Source organism: Pleurodeles waltl, chromosome 6 (genome assembly GCF_031143425.1).
Source record: "Pleurodeles waltl isolate 20211129_DDA chromosome 6, aPleWal1.hap1.20221129, whole genome shotgun sequence".
NCBI classification, from domain to species: Eukaryota; Metazoa; Chordata; class Amphibia; order Caudata; family Salamandridae; genus Pleurodeles; species Pleurodeles waltl.
In genome coordinates, this window is record NC_090445.1 from 1,244,590,338 (window position 1) to 1,244,604,462 (window position 14,125).

Sequence of the window (14,125 nt, forward strand, 5' to 3'; positions counted from 1 at the left end):
GAAAAGAGGACCGTTAACTGGCCCCATAGGGGGTGGTGGTGGCTGCAGTTGTCAGGGGACTGGCACCACCACATTGGACTCCTTCCTCGCAAGAGCTGTCGGGGTCGTAACGAAGGAGATTGACCTGCAGAGAGGAGGTTATCCATGGAACTGGAGGACTAGCGTCTGGCCCCATTAGATAGTGGTCCTCGTGAGGTTGTGGATGTGGAGGTAACTTATCCGGGAGGAGACCAAGGTACTGTTATGGTTGCTGCTGAGCCTGCTCAAATTGAGCTAATTGAGACAACAGAGGGTTCTGGTGGCCAAGGACCTTCCAGAAGGAGTAAAAGAATTTTATTATCTTCTCCCCGGCCTGCCCCCTGGATAAATGTAGTCCCCCCCCGAGGAAAAAAAAGGTCTTAAAGAAATCAATCCCCAAGCTGAAAACACTCCACTTGGAACTCCCTAAGGGTACAAGTAGTGACCCTGCACCTTGCCAGCAGCTGGGTTGTGATGTTACTATTTTATTGTAAAAATTTCGTGAAATGATCCAGGAGATTTTATCCCCCGTTGTGGCGAAACTATCGGCCATAGAAAAGGCAGTTTCTTTGATATTGGTGCAAGGAAGTCAGGGGAAGCACTGTGTAGGTGGATGTGTGGCCCCGACCAGGCGATCCCATCCCTGTGAGGAGTTGCCCCTGCCGGAGGACGCAGCGGGCCATTGGGGCCTCTGGGAAAATCATCTCAGTTATTGGTTAATTCTGGAAATTCTGGGGGACAGGGCGCTCATGCTGAGATTGCGTCGGCTGCACCGACTTCTATATTAAGGGCGAATAGGATTATCAATAGGCCTAGCTGTAGTAGGCAGCATTATCCTGAATTTGTAGTAACGGGGGGGCTGACCAACAGCTGGTTGGGAATAATAATCTGAATCTCCCGACGGCCAGGCCTGCATTGACCTGTTTGGATCTCCCCCCAGCTTGTGCCCCTTATGTGGTGGTGTTGACGAATGTACCTGCTCTTGCCCCTGGGGTAACTGAGTCCACGGCCCAACTCACAAATAAGGCTGGATATTGGTTGAGTAAGAACTGTGATTTCTCATGAAAGGATTTCAATAATATTTTGTTTGCCAGAAGAATTGGATGGGATGGGCCCAAAAAAAAGGTGGGGGATGAAGATTGTATTATTATAAATGTTAGATACCCAGCCCTGAGTCAAAGGCTCCTTTCTACCTACTGCCCTGCTGTATTTAGAGCTGGTGCAATTGGGATGGTCCCTTTGGGTTATTTTTATGACCACATGCGAATGAGTGCTGGGGTATCTCCGGGTTCTGGTAGGCTTCCCCCCCTGGGTAAAAATAGTCACCGGGCAACCAGCAGAAGAACTGTCTCTAACAGTAATTTATCCTTGGAAGGGGTGGACTGACAATGCGCCAAGACCCTGGATATACGGGAAGAGGTGCCCCCACAGTGTAAGCTTATCTCATGGACTATTGAGGGTTATGATGCTAAGTTATCTGATCAGGAGTGGATTAGGTGTGTGACTACTTTTGATGTAATCATGCTTCAGGAAACCTGGTCAGAGGGGTTGTCTGTGTGGGATGGGTATAACAGATTTGCAATTCCAGCTGTGAAGTCTCTTGATGGCCGCTCAAAAGGTGGCTTGGTTACCCTAATCCGCCTCTCTAAGATAGTGGGTGCTTTTCAAATTAACTGCAATCACCAAGGTATACTGCTGGTATGGGTAATTTTCTCTAATAATTTTAATATTTTACTGGTTAACTTTTATAATGCTGTGTGGGATGTGGGGTGCCAAATTGGGGCCCTGTTTTCCGTTCAGGTTTTGAAACACAGAATGGAGGAGATAGGGTTAGAATTCTGTGCTATTGTCTCTGGAGACTTTAATGCCAAGCTGGGGAGGCTCAGCACTGTGGTTAATCCCTTTATTTTTGACTACGAGGATAATTTTGTGGATGGTCTGCAGGACTCCAGAGGCAGGGTTCTAATCAAGGAACTCAGGAAGATGGGCCTTCTGAATTTGTGTGATATAGAAGCCGTAGGCACTCATCAACTCCCAACCTATGTGGGAAGAGGATCTGAATCCACTATTGACTATATTTGTATGTCTCCACCTTTGAAAGACCTGGTGATTGGGGGGGAGGTGCTGGGGGAGAGTTTCAGTGATCATAATCCCCTTATAGTATCCTTTAAACTCCCTGGGGCCCTACGAAAATTAGGACGAGGTAGGCCGGTAGTAGTGGAGATAAAGGACCAGGGTAGGCGGCTTGGGTGGAAACAAGTGGATTCCCTAAAAGTTGTTGAAAGGGCGGTGGGGGAAAATTGACATTTATTTATGGACACACTCTTGATAGAGGCTCCTAATCCTAAAACCGTTATGAATGCAATAACAGTAGTAAATGCAGCAGTGAGAGACTGCCTTTTTTCAGTAGGCAGCCAACCTAGCAAACGTAATTCTGGTTGGTATGATAAGACCTGCTATGTTGCAAGGGCAAACCTGAAGATGGCTACTAAGAAATATCCTAGAGATTGGGTCCTCGTAAAAGAAGCTAGATTGAAATATAAGAGGGCCTTGAGGGATAGTAAGTTAAACATAAAGATAAAGCCTGGGAAGAGTTAGAACGTGCCATAGCTCTGAAGGATCCTGGCCTGTTCTGGAAAGTGGTAAATAGAGGTTCCTTTGGAACAGATACATCTGAGGGCCTTGGCTGTAACATCGCCCTGGAAGCATGGGTAGCTCACTTTTGTAGTATTTTTGAGGGTTCTCCCCTAAGAAATCACCGGGAGAACGAGTATGAGATGGCTCCCAACCTAGCAATTAGGTTTTCGCTTCAGGAGGTTATGGATGCGATACACTGTAGTGCGAGCAATAAAGCTCTGGGCCCGGATTCGATCCCTATGGACTTGTATAAAGCGAACCCCCAGTTATGGGCACCTGTTCTCTTAAATGTCCTTAATGCAGCAGTTACTGTGGGTACCCCTGCCTCCTGGAGACTGGCATGTATTGTTCCAGTGTTTAAAAAGGGCGACTGAAATGATCCTAAGTCCTACCGCCCTATTTCTCTACTGGACTCTTCGGCGAAGATTCTGGGACAGATTATTTTAAGGCGCCTGGAGTCCTGGATGGTAGGGAATGATATCCTAAGCCGGGACCAGTATGGTTTTAGGGAAGGCCTTGGCACGCAAGATCAATGTCTCAACTTATTGATTCTGATCGGCAAATACACGCAGGCCAGGAAAGGTACGCTCTATCTTGCTTTTATGGATCTCAGCTGTGCCTTCGATAAGGTGAACCGGTCTATATTATGGGAAAGGTTAAATCAGCTAGGGCTGGATCCTAATATTGTAGAGTTGCTCCGATATCTACATTCTGGGACGGTTGCAAATGTGAGGGTGGGGTCGAATGGGGAATGCTCAGAGGCCTTCAAGCTTTCAAAGGGTGTGCGCCAGGGGTGTGTTCTGGCTCCTACTTTGTTCCTTCTATATACAAATGGACTGTCTGATTTTCTGATGAAACATTGTAGGGATGTTCCAAAGGTGAATGGTACTGATATCCCTGTGCTGACGTACGCGGATGACGCAGTCCTCATGGCCCGTACTATGAATGGTCTCCGGGAAATAGTTAGAGCTTATACCTCCTTTATGTCAGCTTTGGGTTTAGAGGTCAATTTTAAGAAATCTCATTTTATGGTGTGTGGAAGACCCTTGAGTAGGGTGGGGGAGCTAAGGGTGGAGGATCCAATTTTTATCAGGGTCCATGAGTTTTCATATCTAGGGATTATTTTTGATGAGAAAGGATCTTGGAAACCTTGTATTGCCAGAAGGGGTGCGCTTTTTCATGCAGCTGTTGGCACGACTTTTGACTTTGCTGTAAGGGTAGGCAGTAAACCTATCAAGCCTTTGCTTGAAATTTATAGGTGGAAATGTCTCCCTGTCTTGCTGTATGGTGCTGCACTTTGGGGGTATAGGGATTCCCGAGCCCTTACGGTGGAAGAAAATCGGTTCTGTAGAAGGCTATTGGGAGTTGGACAAAATATCCCTGGTTTTAGCCTCCATTTGGAGCTGAAGCTGGAATTTGTGCAGGACACTATTCAGCTGGCTCCCCTTCTGCTATGGATCTCAATTTGGACTAACGAACATGCCACTCTGAATAGGGATATTTTAAAGGACTGTCTGGCTTGTGATAATGCAAAGAATATTACCTGGTTGATGCACATAAGGAAGTTGGCTCGTGATCTGGGGCGGCCTGAACTGGTTGATCATCCCGAAGGCCTGATTAGCTGTGATAAGAAATGGGTTAAGGAGAATTTTTTAAGAATCCAGAAGAACAGGAGGTAGGGGGAGGCCTTAGGGAAAAAATCGATCAGGGATTTCATCATGCTAAAGATGTGGGTAGGTCCTGAGCGCTATCTCTTAGAGATAAAGGATGCGAGGGAAAGGTCTCTCATAACCCGTTTCCGCTTTGGGATCATCAGAAGTAATCTGTGTTTCCCGTTAGGTCAGTATGGGGACAAATGTATTAGACCCTGCCCCTGTGATGGGGTGTCCCAACAGACCTTGCCCCATTTTACTTTGTTTTGTGTTTTTTATGCACCATTCAGAACTCGTTTTTTATTACCTCTTCTAAGGCCCAAGGGTTTTGTGCAATATCGCCCTGCTTTTATGTGGTTGCAAATGGCCTCAGATGTATTGGTGTGGAAGGGGCTGGGATCATTCCTGAAGGGAGCTATTACTTGGCGTAATAATGTGGAGTTTTTAGAATTAATTTTCTATTTTTTTGCTTCTATGTATGTGGTTATATATGTTTTTTATTCCTGATGGGTGTTCTTATTATTTATGATTTTATTAATACTTATTGTAATGGATGAATTTTTTCATACAGAATAAAGTTATACCCTGCACCCTCTATACTAATGTCATATATAAATGCTCAAATAGAAATCGATATATTAGCAATAATTTTTACATGAATGGATAGGTCTCAGTGAACAAGCAGAATCAAATGAATCATGTTGCAACTTACAGTTGAACTGACAAGTTTCCTCAGGAGTAGAACAATAATAACGGAAACAATAACTAAAATCATTATCACTTGAGTGTGTGGTGCAGAGCTTGTAGGGTGAAGATTTCTTGAGGGGGGAGCACAGAATGACTGACAGCAATGACTTCCATCTTAGACGAGATTTCGTTTGCACCTAGTTAACATACATTAGAACAGCTCTCATTTACACAATATGGGAAAGTAATTTCAAAGGTAATCACATTATATTAGTCTGTACATATGAAATTGTGTGTAAATGAATGTCACAATGTTAATGATACACAAAAAAGCAAACAGATAAAAATGTATAGCTGTCATTTACTTTAAAACATTTGAAAATTCATCTCCAAAAAATGTGTTTCTCTGACCAACCTGATTCAGATGGTTACCAAACTTTTCCATATTCCTGCTGTACCATCTGAGATCGGGACACAATCACTGATACACTGGTTACTTAGTGCAAAAGGCCATTTATTTAGGACAGGATTGCATTGCATACATAAACATTATATATATAGAAATTCAAACTGTTAACATTAAACAAAATCCCCACCCTTTGAACTTCTCTCCATTCCTCTTCCCCTTCATTCTTTCACTATGCCTCTGTTCACTCATCTTCGACTTCAATTCACCTACACCTTCCCCTTTTCCTTTCATCCCCTGCTTGCTTTGGGCATCCCCCACACTATCATCCTTCACCTGCTTCTTTCTCTTCCCTGGAAGGGTGGCCAGGCCCACATCTGACTATCCACCCTCCCCCATCTACTGCCACCAATCCCCGACTGCAACCTGCCCTAAATGGCGATCACCCCAAAAACCCTACCTATCCTCAAAATCAAACCCTTTAACCTTCACCTTCCCATGTAGGGTGGGTGGGCGGCCAAAGACTTCCCTCAAGGCGTGAAGGCTGGCGCAGAAGAGGCCAGACCCCCTTTCCCACCCCCTATTCAAACCCACCCCGTACTCCCTCCCCCACGTACGCTGCGCCCAATCCTGTCCCCATACGTCACTGCCCATGCCCGAATGATCCAGCGGAGAGACTAGAACGTGTCTGCTCTCTGCGGGACCCTCCAAAGGCTGCTCATTCTGGGGTTTATCTGGCTAGCTACTGGTCCGCTGAGTTGTTTATCTTTAGGCTCCAGAAATGTCATGCAATCTTGTTGACATGGAGGACTTAAACGTGTGTGCGTGTGATTAATTATTAATGTGGAAATAGAATCTCCATTTATTTGCTTTGTCTATCTGCGTTTTTAATCATGTTTATGACTGCTAAATTCAGCGATGCCCTAGTCTAACTTCCATTATTGTTATGGTGGATTTTAATACTGAAATGGGCTGTGGTTGGATCCATACAGTCTTCTGGTGTCTCAGAGGCTATCTGAGTCAAGGATTGATAACCAGGGTCTTCTTTTGAGCCCCGTAGCAGTACTCAGTGTTTAACAGATTCGCCGGATACGCTGAGAGAAAAGGCATGCACTGGTGGCATTATTGATTTTAGATTAGTTCAGAGAGATATGCTTAACCATATTGGTTCCATTTAGTGGGATAAAGGGATGGCAGCACAATTAATTAATATTTAAACAACTTCAAAAACACAAGGCTCGGTTTCTGACAGTCAGGTGCCATAACTGTCCTAAAGATAATGCAGTAAGGTGAGAGCTCTGCAAAATAGTTGAAGTATTTCCTGGTGAAAAAGAGGTGATCTATTCAAAGATTGTGGAAGGACTTTGCATCATTAATGGGGATATGATAGGAAAGTCTGAGTGATAATTGAAAAAGTCTGATGCTTTTCTGACATGGGACTCTTCTGAAATGTGGTTGCAGACCGGGGGCATAGTTGATGCTGCAATCAATGTGGTTATCATGGGAAAGAAGTAGGTATGTATTGTTCCATATTATAAGGCCGTGGCAACTTAGGGCCATATTTATACTCTGTTTGAGCAGGATTTGTGTCATTTTTTTTACACAAATCGGCGCAAATTTAACTCCATATTTATATTTTGACACTAGACCAGTCTGGCTTCAAAATATATGAATTAACGTAATTTTTTGACAGTGGAAACCTACCTTGCGTCAATGATGCAACGTAGGCGTTCCTAGGCATAAAATGACTCTGAGGCATTTGCGCCTTATTTATCCTCCTGTGCAAAAATTATGCACGGGAGGAGGACGGTCTTAAATAATGGCGCTAAGCCTGTTTAGCGCCATTATTTAACACCTGGGTCAGGGCAGGCGTTAGGGGACCTGTGGGCTCATTTCCATAGTCAGAGACCATGGAAGCAGTCCACAGGTGCCCTTCCCTGCCCCCAGGGACACCCCTTCCACCCTCACCCACCCCTGGAGGACACCCAAGAATGGAGGGACCCATCAAAGGTAAGTCCAGGTGAGTTTTTCTTGTTTTTTTTAAAGTGGCATAGGGGGGCCTAACTTGGGGCCCCCTACATGGCACTGTGCCCAATGGCCATGCCCAGGGGACAGAAGTCCCCTGGGCATGGCCATTCGGCAGGAGGGCATGACTTCCGTCTTTGCTAAGACAGGAGTCATGTCCAAGGGGGATGTGCACCAAAAAATGACACTAGTCAGGTTAGAATAAATTTTTTTGACGCTAACCTAACTAGTGCCATTCTTTGACACACAACCCCCAGTCCTCCCTACGCCTCCCCTGCCCGGTTAGCATAATGCATTTTGACACTAACCGGGCCTTAGCACTGCCTAGCGTCATTCCTTTAATGTGACGCCCGGCTGGAGTCTAGGAATGACGGTCGCCCGCAGTAAACTTTTTGATGCAAGTCTGCTCTAGCGCAGGTTTGCGTCAAAAAGTATCTATCAGGGCCTTAGAGAGCATTTTCTCCTTCTCCTTCTCCTGCCCTCAGTAGGGCATAGGCAGATTATACTCACATACAGAAGTCCTTAATATAATTGTCGAGAGTCAGTCTATCAACAGTCATTGCCAAGACTGTACTTGCAGATCAGCATTGAGCAAATCTGGATTTCTGAGCCTGTAAGTATAAATGTTTTGTTATGTCTTTTGTATTTCCTTAGTTTAGCCAGAGTCATCATGTTTATCCATAAGTATCACAGTCCTGAAAAAAGATTGTCAGACAAAGGGAGCTAAGGGAGGGGCACTGAAAGAATTAAAATTAGGCAGAGCAATGCAACACCTCATCTGAAGACCAGTCACAGGCAGAAAATGAAAAATACCTTGGCATACTACCCCGAAATCCAGCTAAGGGTTTCTATCATTTTCCACATACATAAAATCAGCTTGATCAGAAAGTGAGGTATTACGGTTTGGCCTTTACTTTTGCCCTACTGTAAATTAGAAATATATGACAACTCATAGAGACACCTTCTAATTAGCAAGAAAATTAAAGTAACCAAAATACTATGACCAAAATGCTTCAAGAAGTGGAAGAATACCCATTTATAAAACCGTGACATCTGTGCAGACATGTTGCATGCATGATTTAGGCTTGCAATGTAGCAAAATATGACAAAAAGTCAAAGATACGTGTTAGAACACAGATTTACTTTCAAGACAAATGTGAGTTGTTACTGATCACTATGGTGACTCTAAATGGAATTATAATTTAGGTCACAACTGTCATGAGAATTGAATCATAATTTTAAGATTTTTTTTTTATATAAAAAAATAGATCTGATGGAATTGAGAATCAACCATGAACATTGTTACTTTGGTGTAACAAAAGGCTATTGATTTGCTGACGCCATCGTTTTTAACCCCTTTGATGCCATTATCTTGGAAAGTGAATATATTAGGGGAACATATATAATTTACTAGAAGATGTGATTTGTTACAAATATGCTGACTGGTTAACATACAAAACTATAGTTAAAGAAAATTATTAATTACATCTTTATTGGCAGGATAATGGATGGTTTACTATGTAGAATTTATGTTCCTGAAAAGGAGTAGTTCATTAATACTTACCATAAATTTCTAAATAAATGTGACTGTAACACTACCACTCAGTAGCCCTCTTTTTTCACCTAGTGTTGGATATTGCAAAACACCTCTTTCTCTCATCCTTTCATCATTTGTTGAAGATTCCGTCCTTTTTATCTGACAGCACTGATTTCTTGGACAAAATACAAGATTTTCCTTTGGAACTAAAGTTTAAAATTATTACAAAAGGCCCTTTCCTGGTGTGTGCAACTATGAATATTTTAAATGTTAAAACCAGCCACCACTTTCTACAAGTTGGGTTGGTGACATCAATCAACACACCAGGCTGCTTCTGACCGTACTGAAGTTATTTTAGTGCACAATGTATTTTTCTTTCAGGCCCCACTCTCCAACTAGCAAATGGGAATGGCAAAGTGTACCAGCTTTGCCAAGAGTTATGCAGAATTATCATATAAGTACCGGGATGCAGTGTGTGTGTGTGTTTGTCTGCGGAATTTTTCAATTTAAGAATATATCAATATACTTAATTTATTCTCATCTACTTCAGGCATATTTATGTTATGTTCTTGGTTTGTGGTGAAAGTGAAGACTTGACTAAATAGTTCACCAAGATCTTGTATATTAAATCTAGATTCTACCTCTAAAACTAGAGACTAGCAATAGATTTATCAGCTATTGAATATCAATATTCAAATCATTAACCACGAATTAGGACCACTAAAAAAGAGCAGAATGGTGATTTGAGAATGAAAATTGTTCCATCAGATTTATTACAACATTTCCCGCTCAGTCCACTGAGACCATAAAAGATCCAAATAGCACTTAAACCATCCACAACTTGATGATGATATCAGATTTTCTGTCAGAGTTTGTCATTCAATTAGACACGGATAGTAAGAAATGTAACAAAGAGAAATCCAGATGGCAAGCCATTTCCATCTATGCTCATTGGATCTGGAACAACATCAGACCTGCCCAAACCCTTCTGCAATTCAGAAAGGAGCTGAAGGTCCACTTCCTCAGAGCACAATATACCTCAACACAACAGGCTGACCACCCGTCAACATTGAGAGAGCATAACTTGGCTGTGCCATTGTGTTATTCTCGGATGTGAACGAGGGAGTATTCTGCTTTATATTTAACATGCGTAAATGACTTTCATATAATGTGGTGCATTGAAATGCATATTAGTAAGGTGCACATATGATTAAATCCCTATGAATGTTTCCATTAGAATCTCATTTAGCATTCCTTTTTCAAAAACGTTGTTATAGTGCTTACAAGTAATATTTCATATTCATTTATATTCATTGCATTATGAGAGAAATACATATATTCATTCAAATCAAGTCTGCATTTATGTCTGTCTTAATTTGGCTGGAGTGAAGACCTGAATTTCTCCTAATGTTTTAACTTTTCATGAGAAACTTGTTTTGCCTCATATTTCTTTGAACTGCAGATGTAATGTTATCAGCTACTGGCTAATGAAAGAGGTATTGTGATTGTGTGATAAGGGGGCCTGAGAAGATGTGTAACCAAGGACTGAAAGAGCAGTGTGCAGATGGTAACAGAACTCCCTTCCAAATTCCTGAAGTGGGGGAGAGACCAAGGACAAGCATATCTAGGATGAAAGGATGAAAGTGTCAATTAAATGTGGGATTTATAACTTTGTTTTCCAATGGAAGGTTTTGGTCGTGAGGCCAGCATTTTTGGAGATCCTGGGTTTTAAGTATTATTTAGTTACCTAAGATTTCAGATTCCCCTTGCCCCTTGATTGGAACGGGTCTATGAGAAGTACAGACTCCTTACTATTTGCTACATTTTGTGCTATATGCAGCTCACATCTCTTTTGCCAGACTCCGTACAGAGGATTCTGTAATGCTGTCACTTTTTCTCTAAAACCCTTTTGATATAGAATAGCCATGAACATGGAATAGATGGTTAGGCAAGAAGACTTAAGCCTGATTCCAAGGCACCACACCCTTTTCCTCATTTTCTGTTTTGTTGCTATTGATATACTGGTCTTTTATATGATTATCAAGTTTCATGTGGTGCATCGCTTTGATTCACCTTTGGTAATACTTTACATTTATGGAATGTTTTTGAGACTCGTGTATGTAAGTCTGACTTTGAGTCTGTAACAAAATCCTTTAAAACTTTAAATTTGTCTCTGAGAATGAATGTGTTTCCCAATGGGTTGCACTGGAATTAATGTCTGAAAATGTATGTTGATCTCCTCTCCCCAGGACAGAAAGGAAAAGATTAATCGGCCCGAGAATTGGAAGTAGTGTAAGCTGCCTATCAACATCCTACTTCATTGTAAATGATCCTGAATCTTAACTCATGGCCTTTGCGTCTGTATAGTGCTCTGTTTCTCTCTGGCTAGTCTAGTGCTTTACAAATATGTATATATGCATACCCATATTAGCATATATTAGATGACAGACTGGACCACTGTGATGTTATAAATTGTGTTTGACCAAAGACTTTGTGTTTCACCACTGCGCATATTAGTTGCTCAATGTTCACCAGTAGCACATTACATGTTGTATTCAGTTTAGCTGCCTATTGGCTTTGACATGGCATTAGACATTCCATTTGGTATTTGGGTTTAGCATGGAGTTAGCCAATGCAATTTTGACATTGCAGATGAGCTGTGTTTTTCCTAGCTGTGTTTTTCCACATGATAGACCAAGCTGTGTTTTTCACACCAGACCCTAGCTGATAAGAGCACATAGATTTTGTGTTTACCTCTCAATCCAGTCTGAGAACGAGTTGGCCACCCTCCAAGTTTATTCGGTTCTCACACTTTTAACGATGGCTCTGGGCAACAGCAGAGATAGGAAATATCTTGACTTCAGACAGGAACGGACGTCAGTTGCCTGTCCCCGTTTGGGTAGAAAATCTCTTTCTCGCAGTTGAACTGGAGTCATCAACTTGAAGCCCCAGAAAGATAAAGAAGAGGTATAGGACCTACAGCCCTACGGTGATGCAATTTTGACTTTTATGCTTTGCTTTGAAGTTATGCTATAATATAATCACATGTATTTGCTGTGTACATTGCAACTGAGAAGTACTTTGATATATTTTGCTTTCATTGCTGCGACTACTTTTGAACGTGTGCTTCCAATCTACTAATTTCGTCTCTCAGGAACCTCGTGGTGAAATAATAATAACAATAAATGTCTTCTTTAAACTCAGAAGTGCATTCCAGAGAGGTTTTGTAAGCTCGGTCATAAGATAAGAGAAGGAAAGCAGAACATTTTGTCGTTAGTCATCAGTCTTGAGAGTCGGAGTTAGAGATTGGAAGTGCACTATTTAAAAGTGTAATTGTTTTTTGTTGTTTAGAGAGTTAAAGAAGCACGGCAGACAATGTTTGAAAATGCATCTGAAGTTAAACTGCCTTATGGTGATGTGAGAAGCATGTTTTTTTGTTTATCAGGACTGTGTTGGGATGAGTGCTGCGAAAAATCATATTTAGAAAATGTGCCTTTTGAAAGAAATGATGTTCCTTTTGTTCTTGACAGAAGGGTTTGGATACTTTTGTCTGCTTACAGAAAAATGCAGGAGAGATGTAGGCAGTTAGAACATGAAAATAAGAATTTACGTGAGCAAATTAGCCAGAACACATTATTGCAAGATAATGCTGAAATCTATGAAACTGCTGTTTTAGAAGAATCGGGCTTTTCCCATTCCAGTAATGAGTGGGTTAAAATAGCTTTGGGCCAGTCTGAGCCTCAGTGTGAGTAGAGCATAGCGCAGAACAGCCCACAGTTTTTGGCAGTTGAAGTGCATTCCGTAACAGATAACACTGAGAACAGAGTTAGGATGTTTAAAATTAATTCAGACAAGGCAGAAGTACTGTCGCAAAATATGCAGTTACTGGGAATTCAGTGGAAACCAGAAAATAGACAGATGTTGTCACAAGTAAAACAAAAGATTTTAGAGTTTCTTACTATTTGCAAGAAGCAAGAAACACCAAGTTTCATAAGCTTGTTTGATTTTTGTAAACAGTATAGCCCTCATCTGAGTGAAATCTTAACACTTTGGTACAAAGTAACTAGGAAAAAACATGAGCAGCTGCGCACTTTTGATTTGGCGAATGAAATAATTCAGACTTTAGGTTTCTGCGCAGTGCAAGAGGGAAACACTGATTTACACGTAAATCAGGAACAGGGTAGGACAAGAGTGCCCCTGGAACTTTGGAGTAAGCTTTTGACTTGTTATTGGGCTCTAGTGAATACTGAGCAAATGACATTAAATAATAATGTAATTCTGAAACCTGAAATATTAAGCATGCAGAGGGTGATGAGTTCACCTAACTCTCACAGTTTAGTACAGGCACAAGAGGCTAGTATCATACACTGGATCTGGTACATGCAAGACAGGGCTAGAGACACTGCAGCCCTACATGAACAGGTGTCACAATCCCCTTTTCAGGATGAGGAGAGGGTGCAGGGAGTACCACAGGTAAAAGAGTCACCAATGAAATTGGGTGCACCATTTGAATTTGTGTTCCCTGAGGATAAAAAGCATGTTTGTTTGACTATTGATTCAGATTTGTACAATGTGTGTCAGACTTTAAAGCAAGAGATGCTTGAGATGTGTCATTTTTACACTGATTCTTGGTTCACTGCCAATGGTTTAGCCGTTTGTTTTTCCACATGGCTTGTACATAACTGGTTCAATTCCCTTGCAGATGTTAAAGAGGAAAATTCAGAGAGAGAAGTGTCCACCCTGATTTCTTGCTTTTAGGGATGGCTAAGTGGGTGCACCAGAAATGTGGACATCTGGGAGAAAAAGCCACTTACAGGTGGGCAGAGATTAGAGAGATGCACATTCCCCTAGATTTGATAACAACTGTGATTTTGCAATGTCCTATTTGTCACCACGCACAACAGCAATCTGTCCCACAAACAGTCAAAGATCAGCTGAGGAGAGGAAAGTTACCCGGACAGATATGGCAAATTGATCAGGTTTTAGGGGGCGTGATTGCTGCAGATTACCAAGGAGAAATCAAAATTATGCTGATAACTAGAAAATAATCTGATTCATTCATACAGATTGGAGACAGAATTGCCCAACTTGTCAAAAGTGCAGTGAATGGAGGTTTGGTAAAGAAGGAGTCTGCCCCAGCCCTTCTGACAGTGCAAGGAAAGG